General features: G+C 29.4%; 1 non-coding gene across 1 annotated transcript; it reads left to right on the top strand.

The window, feature by feature from the left end:
• The first annotated feature begins 11,407 nt into the window (after nt 1-11,407).
• TRNAS-UGA (transfer RNA serine (anticodon UGA)) lies at nt 11,408-11,489 on the top strand. Its single transcript has one exon. It is a non-coding gene; the product is annotated as a tRNA-Ser (tRNA).
• Nucleotides 11,490-11,871: the final 382 nt, after the last annotated feature.

Genomic DNA, 11,871 nt, shown 5'->3' with positions numbered 1-11,871 from the left:
GCAGGTTTTAAAACTAGGCACTCCCATACAAAGTGAGAAACTATCTCTTTTTCTGAATTGCATTAATAACAAATAGGATTATCCCTTATATATCCTGATAACTCCAGTAGACCGTTTTGATTTTCAACTTTTTTCGAATTTCGATTACGAGTAGAGCAGAAAAGTTGTCAATATGGTATGAAAATTATCTATGCATAATTACATTGTCCTATGAAGTCATCTTTAGGTTGCTCATCTCGATCAAATTATAAAAAAAGGTAAAACACTTTGATTAGAAAAAACAGATACGAAGAATGCATTTTTAGTCATTTTGCAAAAAATGATTTTGACAGACATTATTTCAACCTATAAAACATATTTAAGCAGTTTTTTTCTCTAATTATCTCATTGAGCAAAAAAAGAGAAAAAAAGTTAAGAAAATAAAATTTGATGATCCGCGTATAGCATCTATCATTTTTTACATTTTCAGAAAGGAAATATCAAACTTTTCGTATGTTATTCACTTATTTTGCTCCATAGTTTATCATCATTTGTTTATGTAAAATAAGGATTAATGCTCCATTTTAATATTAATTGACAAACCTCCAGTGTTCCCCTGTCACAACGTGATACGTGAACCAACGTCAGAGTTGTGCAAAATAATAATTAAATAGGACTGCAATGAGGGAGTATTTTACGGCTATACCTTAATCTTTTCACTTGTAAACTAAAAAACGATGTAATTAAAATTAATACATTAATTTGTTAATTTGAATCTTAAAAAAAATATGGGAAAAGTCACGATTTTTGTAGCGAAATAATAGAATAAGATTTTAACTCATTAATCTTTTCATTCAAAGGAACGAACCCTTTTTCTTTAGCATTGTTGGAAGCACGTTTGCAAAAAAGAAAAAAAACTATAAATACACCTTCTAATTAACTAGAACATTGAGTAAAATATACTAAAAATTACAAAAAAACAACAACAACATTTAACGTTTTGCACAAATAAAGGCACCAGAGACAGTCACACAACCAAAAAATACTTTAACAATCTTAATTAAATATTTAAATCGTATGTAATATCATTTATTTATTTATTTGTATTTGAATATTTAAGTCTTAATGTTTCAAAATCTTCATCTTCGTATTAATAAAAACAAAAGTTTTTTTTGTTATTATTAATAAATATTTGTTGTTTCTGCACAACTTATTATTATTATTGTATAATTCGCAAATATATATTTTGTTATTGTTTGCACAAATGTGCTAAATGTCTTTATATATTCTTTTGTGAATCGCACCAAATGTGTTAATTAAATTAATAATGAATATGAAAAAAAGGCAATAATACTTTTGGAGGGGCTCATCTTTCATACTTAAATATTGTCATCACTTTTCTACTTCATTATTTTATTTGCAAACACCCCCTATTCATGTCAGTCAGCTCATTAAAATTATTTGGTTACAAAGTTTTGTTCGTGGTGAAGAAAATGTAGAAGATTTATATATATTAAGTACATAACATTATTCAATCATATTACTAAACTGAGATCCAATTGACTGATCCGTACTTTATAACTCAAATACTTTGTGTTTAAATACATTCATCTCTCAACAGTCAGCCTTTTCGATGATCTAAATCATTTAAAAACAATTGTACAATCCGGATGAATGAGCATAGATGAAAATAATTACATTTGATATTTGAGTAGTGTTGCATAAAATATAACTTGTCTGTATGTTTTAATAAAAAACTTTCAATGAAAATGGTCATCCTGACAATTTATAAATGTTTGGCAGGAGAGCAGTTTAGCCGGCATGACGTTTTGTTATAATAACTCTGAGGAGCTATGATTGAAAGGAAAGAAATACCAATCATACTTCTTATCCAGTAAGACTATTGGTAGGAATGAATCCAATGTCAATCCTCAATTATATTTTGAGTCCAAAAAGGACTTACACTTTTAATACTCGAACACACCCTCATTGTTAGCTACGTCATTTATGAGAACACACTCGCAATTACATTATTACATCAGTTTATTTTATATTATTTGTCACGAGAAGTTGTAAAGGATGTGGTTGTCATGGCTAATATCAATCAATTCAGTGACTAAACGGTCAGTAAATCAAAACAATGTTTAGTAGCCTCTTTTCCCGCCTCATAATACAGATTTTCTGTGTTCGTATACCAAGACATTCTAATACGAATTTCTTAGGTTCAAAAGATTTTAATAGAAATCGAATTATATACAAGAAGCCGTTTAACAAGGCTACTACCTAACTTGTGCGCTACAGACAGTATCCCTTCTGATTGTTTGGGCTGTAGCCTAGAAGGAGAAACTATATTATGATACAATACATGAACACATGTCTAGCTGAATCTTTGCTCAAAATAATTAAATAGTCATATGGCAAACTTAGTATCTATAATTATCATTAGAGTTGTAAATTGTAAGCATTAAGAGTGGTTAAAAAAAAGAAACCTGATGATGACATGGTAACCCTGACAATTTGAAGAATGTTTTGGGAGGAGGACCTTAACTGAAAGCAGCCATGAGACGAAGAAAATAAACACAAACTCTGCTCCATATCTAGGAATGATATAAACAGGAATTAATCCCTTGTCGATCCTCAATTCTACTCCGTGTACCAAACAAGGACTTCAACTTATACATCCTCAGCCTTACTCTCTGGCATTCATCAGCAAACAGATTTATGGCTACACTTTATATTTTATACGTACAATATGTTCTCTCCTCAAGAATAAAAGAATAATGAGAACAGCCTTAGAAAAGAAAATAAAAGAACATATATTCAGGTAGCAACTATAAAAAGTCCTCTGCCATAACATTATTATTTTCATCTATATGAATGAGCATAGTTGTATCAAATATTTTCAACAAGGCGGGAGGGGTTTGTGTCTAGTTGGTAATTTGAGCATGTTTATTTTTTTTCCCAAAGCTGTTATCAATTGCTTCATGTATAAAGTAATAACAAGTGTTTTTGCTCATGAAAGACGTACAATGAGGGTTTGCTCTGGAGGTATATGAGTTAGTCTTGGTTGTACTTGGAGCAAATACTAAGAAAATTGATAGCATTAATTGTTATTAAGTACATAACATCACTCAATATATATCAGAGTGGAGCCCCGTGTTGTACAATTTTTTTCTATCCCATAGAACGCAGGATTTCAGTAGTAAACATCTCGGTACTGCAATCCCAGCTTTCATTACCTTAGAAGTCATTCCAAACAAGATTATTATGCAAGCTTCCAGTATTAGTATTGGTCTTGAAGAGACCCCATTACCTATCGCGAAGTTTGACATACTTGGTCTTAGAGACGGCATGGAACATGTGTATTCAAACGTCCTTTTGACGAAAAATTATAGATCCTTTATAAATTATAAAATGTATTAGTATGGATTTAAAAAAATAGTATTGTTATAAACTTCGAATAACATAACAACATATATGCATTAAAAAAAAAAATTCTAGATGAAAAGTCCATCTTTTATATCACTATAAAATTTGACAAATAGAAATTCGCTAATAAAATTTGCAAAAAACTGTATTAAACTAATTTTGCAAAAAAAAAAAAAATTAATAGCATATATTGGCATTCAGTGGGTGCTTGCAAAACCCAAAAAGTTATGGAGAATAATACTTTAATGTTCAAAATGCATCGTTCTATGATACTTTTTCTTAAAAATATACTTTGATAAAATTTAAAAAAAAGAGGAAAGACTTGAAAAATTATTCAGGAAACGACAGATAAATATTAATTTAATATGTTAAATTTATTTGCAAACGAATCTTCCCACAAATTTTTACATACTTTATTATTTAAAGATCCATTTTTTTTGCGCCTAAAATATGACGAAACTTCAATTTTCACCTATTTCTTTTTTTTTTCTTTTGTTAATAAATAGTTGCTCGTAACTTTTTTGATTTTGAATAAATTTAGAAAACGTCCTCATTTTTTTTTTTTTTTTTGAGACGCAATTCAATTTTTGATGTATAAATCAAGTCTCCTTGAATTCCCAAAAAAAAAAATTTTTTTGGCTATAGAATAAGGCCCTTCTATGACCTCTTTCCCCCCTCAATATCATTTAAAAATATAAATTAATATTTTTCTATTACAATAACAAACTATGTCTCATTAAAAACCCAAAACTCATGTTGTTAACATAATTTTAAAAGAAGGATTTATTTTTGTCTTATAATGTCTACTAGTTATTTGCATTATAATTAATATTGATACACAATTAATCTGAATCAGAGAATCGTTTGTTTTTTCTGGAATCAGCATCTGGAAAATAATGTTTAATATGCAGTTCCGATTTTTATGTCTTACCTATAGATTATTGGTATTTAATACTTTTCTAATATATGAAAAAAACAATTATTAAATATATTCGTCAAAATGTAAAAAAAAACCATCTGAATTTGTAAGTTGAGTGTTATAATTTTATAAAACTTGTAACAAAATAATTTATGAGAATAAATGCTCGAAAACTGAGAAGAAACAAATTGAAACCCAAGTAAACGTGAACAAACGTGTTGTAAACACATGCAGTCAATGCAAATATTTTTATTTTATAGAAATAAGTTTTGTGAGGGATCCAGGAAAACTTGTCTTTGTAAAATTTGCCTGGGAAAGTATACCATGGGATTACTCGCCCTGGGAAAATTCATCTTTAAAAAAGCTCGCCGGGCAGAGGAATCGTTTTTCTTTATGTAATGTAAACATTATTACACTTACAATAATTATTATTATTACAACGGGAATTTTTACAAGAATCACATCGGAATAGGCATCTGGATCTTTACAGAATTGTCTCAACACTACTAATTGATTGAGTAGTTAAAAAAATGATAGAAGCTTTAAATGACGTAATTATCAGAATCATTCAACTGTATATCATTTTATGATGTACGTTTTATTTCTTACTCAATTCAGAAACTCAAAAAGCATATTCACAAACGGAGATTAGTAATGTTGGTGAATTAAAACTCCATGTACAACATACCATGGCCAAATATCAATACAAAAATTGCATATTGTAAATAAAATTGAGAAACCATTTCGCACAAAATAAATTGTTTTTTTTTTTTCAGTTGTTGAATGTACGTACAACATATATGAGCCAAATGCCTACATGTCCATATCTATAAGAAATATTTCCTCAACACATGCAACCATAATTTAATGGTGTTCTAATTATATATGAAGGTACATACATATAGGGTCTTCTTTAAACCCCAAAAATATGTGGTCAAGTATGTAAAATGGACAAAATGAGTAAGTACATTTATAAGTCAGTATTTATAGAATCTTTTGTATGATTCATCATCCATTTTACACAAGGTCATGTCGAGATACTCATATTAATATAATCCCACAATGAACTTTGTATTTTGCAGAATTATTCATATTAATATTTTTTATTGGTTTATTTTTTTTTATGTGAAGGACAGTTAGTCTAATGTATGTATAATCATATATATTTACTATCGCGTGGTTACTCAATACTTAGATGTTCTCTCCTTAAGAATAAAATACTAATAATAAGAGCTTGAGAAAATAAAATTAATATGATCCATGGAGTACTTTAGGTTGTTGCTAAACCTCATTCAAAGTCACAATCATTTTTTATTTAATGTACTTCCCATTATTTTTTCTTTTTAATATTAGTTAACCTACAAGCCGGTGAGATTTCCTTCCTTTTTACACGCCTCTTTTTTTAATATGACGGGCACGCTCGATTGTACTTTTATTTCTTAGATCTACACTCAAAAATGACTTGCAAGTAGCATATGTAGATCAAACTGACAATTTTTATTTTTTAAGTTAATATTTATAAGTTTTTTTGTGTCTTCAAGGTCATTAAAAGCCGTTTCTGACCTCTACAGATACAAAACAACAACATTATTCCCTTCTCTCTTTCTATATCTCTCTTTTTCTCTCCGTCTATTCCCACTTATTTTCTCCTTCTGTTTCTTTTCTTTTACATTCATTCTTAGTTTCTATTCCCATCTATTAAGAACTGTGTTGCAGTGAAAAACGGTTTTGCGTCTGCTCTTTCTTCTCCATTGTTCATAGAGTATAGGTCGTCGCTGTATTCTCTTTTTCCTCTGGAGTAAGCATTCTCGCGTATCGTTGTTCTACATTGTTTTAAAAATACAAAATTTAATAAATATATGTATATATCAATTTAAATATAATTATATGATTTTCTTTCAACTAATTCCATTTTTAATGTTGAAAGTTCTTCTCTCATAACAATAACTCATTTTTTCCCCAAAATCATATTAAAGATATTCTTGGACTCCATATATTAGATAAACTAAAAATCCAGGCAACAAAATTTATTTACACATTAGTGGATTCAGTATTTGCAAAGAATTGCGAAATAAGATGTCAATAATAATGCATATTTTTATGTATTTTTTTTCTTTTGCAAATGAATTTGGAAAAAAATGGAGCCATATATGGCGAAGTTGTAAATTATTGTAGATACTCAAATTCCATTAATTGGTTTTTGCAGAAAATAATTTCTTTTTTACGCTCATACAACTTTTCGGGAACTTGCCAAATATGGTCACAAGGTAAATAATCAGTTTTTGTTTATAACTATCTATATAAGAATTTTGCTCTATTTTCATGGACATACTTTATAATATGCAGGACCTCTAAAAAGGAACTTACAGTGAGCCCTCGTTAGGTGTAGATGATACAGATAATGTCGATAATGGCAAAAACCCTTACTATAAGTACTAATGATTCTAATGTTCTTTGAACGTAGTAGGAATATTTAAATTATTCATTTATGATGTTTCTCTATGTGCTGTGTCAATATAAAAAAAATCTTGAATGTAAATCAAGAAAAGAAAAAAAAAATTATATAATTACTTTATACATACTTACAACTCAATATGCCATAGACATATTTGATTCAATTATAGACTTATTATTCAAATTATTAAAATGATTTAAGATAGCTGGGAGTATCAGTTAAAGTTTAGAATCTTTATAAGATTCAGGCAACTTTTATTGCCACTGGTATGCCTCATTTGTCAAAATAAAACAATATTAAATTGATTTAATTTAATTGAATCTATTCTGAATAACTTTAAATATAATTTGTGTTACCTTGGGCTTTGACCTATACCTTTATAAGTTGTATGACATATTACTTTGACCACCTAGAATTTTTGTACCCAGTTTTGTATATCAAAATCAATATGTAACTTTAGGCGTACTCCTGGTGACAAACAAACAAACTAACTAATTAACAAACAAAAAAATCCATCCATTTTTGATACTCTTATTGTGATAATCCATTATGGTTACTTTAAGTTCATTTTTGGAAACACTCAAAGTGTTTCTTTGGTAGAAGTTGACTATAATTTGTCAAAGAATACAAATTAAATCCGCATACAATTTGTTTTTGTTTTGCGGGCAACATATGTACTCATATTGTGTATATAACCGCCAAACATGTTTGTGATAAATCTACCGGTATTTTTTGTAACAATAATAATACAAAATTTACTGCTAATTTTACACGTATATTTGTACCACTGGTAAATGAGTAGACTTAAGATTCCGGATCTGTGAAAGCATTATTCTCTCTTCAGAGGCAAAAATATATACGATAAACATATCGGAGGTGAAAATATTTGCGTCAAAATTAGTAGGGCTATAAGCAGTGTTGTTGGAAACATGGGGGTCATCCCCCAACTAAAACTTTTGTGGTTTATTGCTATATTTATAGCAATAGGAAAAAATGGATGTGGCCAAAAAATTTGAAATCTCAAAATTGTCAAATATATTGAATTTGCAATTTGTTTTTTATAAAAGAAAAGGTTATTTTGTTAATTTTTTTCTCCTGTACAAAAATTGAACTCTAAAATTAAGAAAAAACAAGTGGTATTTGTCAAATTTAGCGTTTATAAGACAATAAAATCATTTAGTATAAATTGTAAAAACAAATATATATGAATAATCACGCCCCTGCATCTTTTCCAATGAAAATCCTGTGAACACCTCTGAAAACGGGACTATTATATAAGTTGCCTCCCCCTCCAAACTTTGTAAATACATCATCAGTGGTTACAAGCCAAATGGGTTGTTTTTATTAGTGCTACAAATGCAATTAAAGCAAGAATGACCACTCGGTAGAGAGTAAAAACTCTGCCTACAATCAAATTAAATTTAGTATCACAATTTTTACAGAAGTAATGGTTGATTATGTATTCTTCACGTTGGATCAGTCTTGACGTTTGACCTTGACCTCTATAAATGTAATGGCCTCCTACTGTGACCTTATACAATCTTCGTATCAAGTTTGATCTAAATTGTTATGCAACTTTAATTTAATCCTGGTGACAAAGAAACTCAAGGTAAAAACATAACCTTCATTCAACTTTTTTCCAGAAGTAAATATGAATGATTGAATCCACAACTAACAAACTGCGAAAAAATGAGGTCTTACTGTATTTTGTGTTGATAGAAATATTTTATTGCCTCTATTTTAAATTTTGCTTTTTTGTTCTTCCTCCAATAACACGTTTTATTCATTTTTCCTATGAGCAGATAATGAGATGCTTTATTTAACCTTGTCAATCAACCTTGTTTGATGTGGATGATGAATACATCCAGAGGCAGTCATCAAAAATAGAGCGTGGAAAAAACCCATTTGTGGTATACCGTTCAATTCTACCATCATCATTAATAACTAATTACCTCTTTTGTAAGTATATTCATAGTAAGTTGAGAAATATGGAATTAAAATGTTTAGTACTACATTTGAAGGTTTAATATAAAATTATTAATTATTTTGATATTATATTTGATGAATAAACAACTATTAAAATTATATAATAGACAATTTCATAGGACGTCAATTTTGTTGTATCAAAAATCTATTCATCCAATGAGTGGGCCCCACAAAACTTGCAGTAGCATTTAATTACAATGTTATCCCCGTTATTTTTAATGACGACGTTTCATTATGCAACCAAATGACAGCTGTAAGATAAATAAACAAGTTTCTCCAAGTGTAAAAATGGGGAGAAAGAACAGAAAAGACAACGTGTGTGCGATCTACTCCACCGTATTGTTAGTTCTGAGAAGGCTACAGAGATCGTTGCCATCTCCATTCGGATTTGCTTTTAATATCAAGAGCTCCATTAAGTATGAGAATGGGTTTTTAATTTGTTTTTCTTAATCTAATTATCTTACATTTGTATAAGTAATAATAAGGCTGAATTCTAGGCTGCCGCCTTAGGGTGGTAGTTCTTCAGCCCTGATCTCAACAGCCTGAACTTTTCCGTCAAGACTTGTCAATCTGTTTGCAGGCGTTTCCAAGTTGATATTGCTTGTAAAGAAGAAGAAATTGAATAAAAACATTGTCATATTTTATATTTATCTTTTTGATTTGCTAGTAAATTGTTTAAAGTTTGTTTTTGATTGAGTCCATTTGTTTTAGTCACAGTATTGTAAATTTTGGGTTCCTACTCAGTATTGCCTATCTTTATAATATATTTGACCCTAATATATATTAAACAAATGTTATTAGACTGTTGTATTCGGTACAATGGAAAGGAAAAAATATTTTTCCCCAATTGTCTAACTTTTCTTTTCCCTCATCGATACAAAATAAATAAATAATTGTTCTAGTCCAGACATTTCCTTGAGATTTCCAATATCTATTACTTTGATTTAATTCAAAAATCATTGTGTATCATTGACATAAAGTAGTCTCCAATATATATGCTCAGTCTTTCTATATTACATGAAAGATTATTGGATGCATATTTTTCCATTTATTTTAGGAAAGGGAGTCGGAGACGATCCTTGGACTGAAGAATGAGGCCAAGATACAAGAAAAGTCGTAGAGCCTTACTTAATTATCAGAGTTGATTAGCTTGTAATTTTTTAAAAATCAAAAGAAAAAACCAATGACGCATGTACTTTTTTATTCAGTTTTCCAGTATTTCAAATAGTCGTGGGGGTTTTAACATTTCCTTCTTACCGAATAATTCCTGTTTATCTTGGGTGAAAATGGTTTTATAAGCACTTACTAAAATAAATATACCTATATATATTTAAATATGATGAAAATATTTTCCATGTACTAATTCTATTTTAAATGTTGAGGGCTCTCTTCCTTACAGCTGTAATTCATTCCCCCAAAATCATTTGACAGACGGGTGATATTAATAAGCGTCTTAACTTAAACATATAATACTAGAAACTTGTAATCAAAGGCTAAAGCACGCCCCCTACAAATAGTCTAGAGGAATTGAGAAATTACTACAAAGACATAATAACATCAGTTCAAAAGGCCCTTTTTTTTTTGGGGGGGGGTATGGGGGGGAGTGTATCATATTTTTGCGGAATAAATGTATTTATTAGATTTAGATAGGCAACGTATCCCTATATAAAAAAAAAGGCCTATGTTTTTATGAAATTATTTAAATCCAATATCAATTCAGTCACAGGCCTCTTTTTTAAGTATAGGTATACATTTGACTATTTGAATCTAATAAATGGGTGTTTTTTCCCCATAAAAATATGAGCTATGGTTTTTTAAAATTATGTTATGTCTTAGTATTAATTTCTCCAATGTTCCACCTAATTTGTAAAGGTTTCTGGTATTATATGATTTAGTTGTAGCATATGTCTCGCTCTTGCCTTCTCCTTGCCCTCTTTTTTCTTAGCAAACTATTCAACTCTAATAATGAAATATTCCAGGCTCATCTTTCAGTTCATTTCTGGACTCAGAGTCCCCCTCGAAATCCTTCTCCTGGTAAATCTCATAGTGATTTTAAGTATGTATTACTTTCATTACATTCTAATATATCATTGTTTATAATTGGAGGCGAGAAGCATTTACTACTAATTAAGTCTTTAATTAATTCTTAAAGCCATGTGATAGAGTTACATCAAGATTTAATGGAAATTTGTATTTTATGTGTGATAAAAATATCAACTTTGATCACTCAAAAAAAGACGTCTCCTTAAATTATGATGCAATTTATTACGTCAGTGAAAAAGCTCAATAGCCTTGACTACTAAAACCCTTTTGAATATTTATAGTCTTACGCTTATCACAACTTTAAGAAGGGATTTGATGATAGCTTGAAGCCAATAGTCATTAAATATGTAACAGGTAATTCACTATCATTATTTCTCTTCAATAATAAATCAAATATATTTTTTTTTTCATTCTAGGAATAAATGAACTCTAAGTTATGTACATATGTAGGTATAAATTAACAGTTGGAAGAAGGAAGTAACACTGAGGACTGTAATTATCACGCTATAGTAAAAAGAAAGACTAATTTTTAATAAAATCGATTTTATCGACAATTTTTACATTTTTAATTATTTTAATATCTCACATTTCATCAAGCAGTTGTCGCCGAGTGGTTAAGGCGTTAGACTTGAAATCTAATGGGGTCTCCCCGCGCAGGTTCGAACCCTGCCGACTGCGAAATTTTTTGTATCTTTTATCACTTCTTGACTCATATTTTTGTAGCTCCTTTAACATTTGACATTCACTTTGGCCCTTAGGCCCCAGGTAGATCTTTATACACGCATATGCATAAACAGTCACATATTTTTTTTTTACTTTTTATAAAAGGAGAAGAATGATCGTGACATGATACTTTAAATGAGAACATGATTCTTTTATTTAAATGATCTCGTTAATGAGGACGGCCTCGAGAGGAAGTATATAGTATACAAAAACAAACAAAGATATTAGATGACAACAAGTGTCATTATAATTTAAAAAAACCTTTTTGTTGAGGAGAAGTGTTATTGTGTATAATTTACAATTACAGACGTAGGAATGTGGGAGATTTAGGTGGAAG

This window comes from Lepeophtheirus salmonis, chromosome 11, assembly GCF_016086655.4.
Source record: "Lepeophtheirus salmonis chromosome 11, UVic_Lsal_1.4, whole genome shotgun sequence".
NCBI lineage: Eukaryota > Metazoa > Arthropoda > Copepoda > Siphonostomatoida > Caligidae > Lepeophtheirus > Lepeophtheirus salmonis.
The sequence above is the reverse complement of the archived record's forward strand: the minus strand, read 5'-3'. Positions and strand labels throughout refer to the sequence as shown.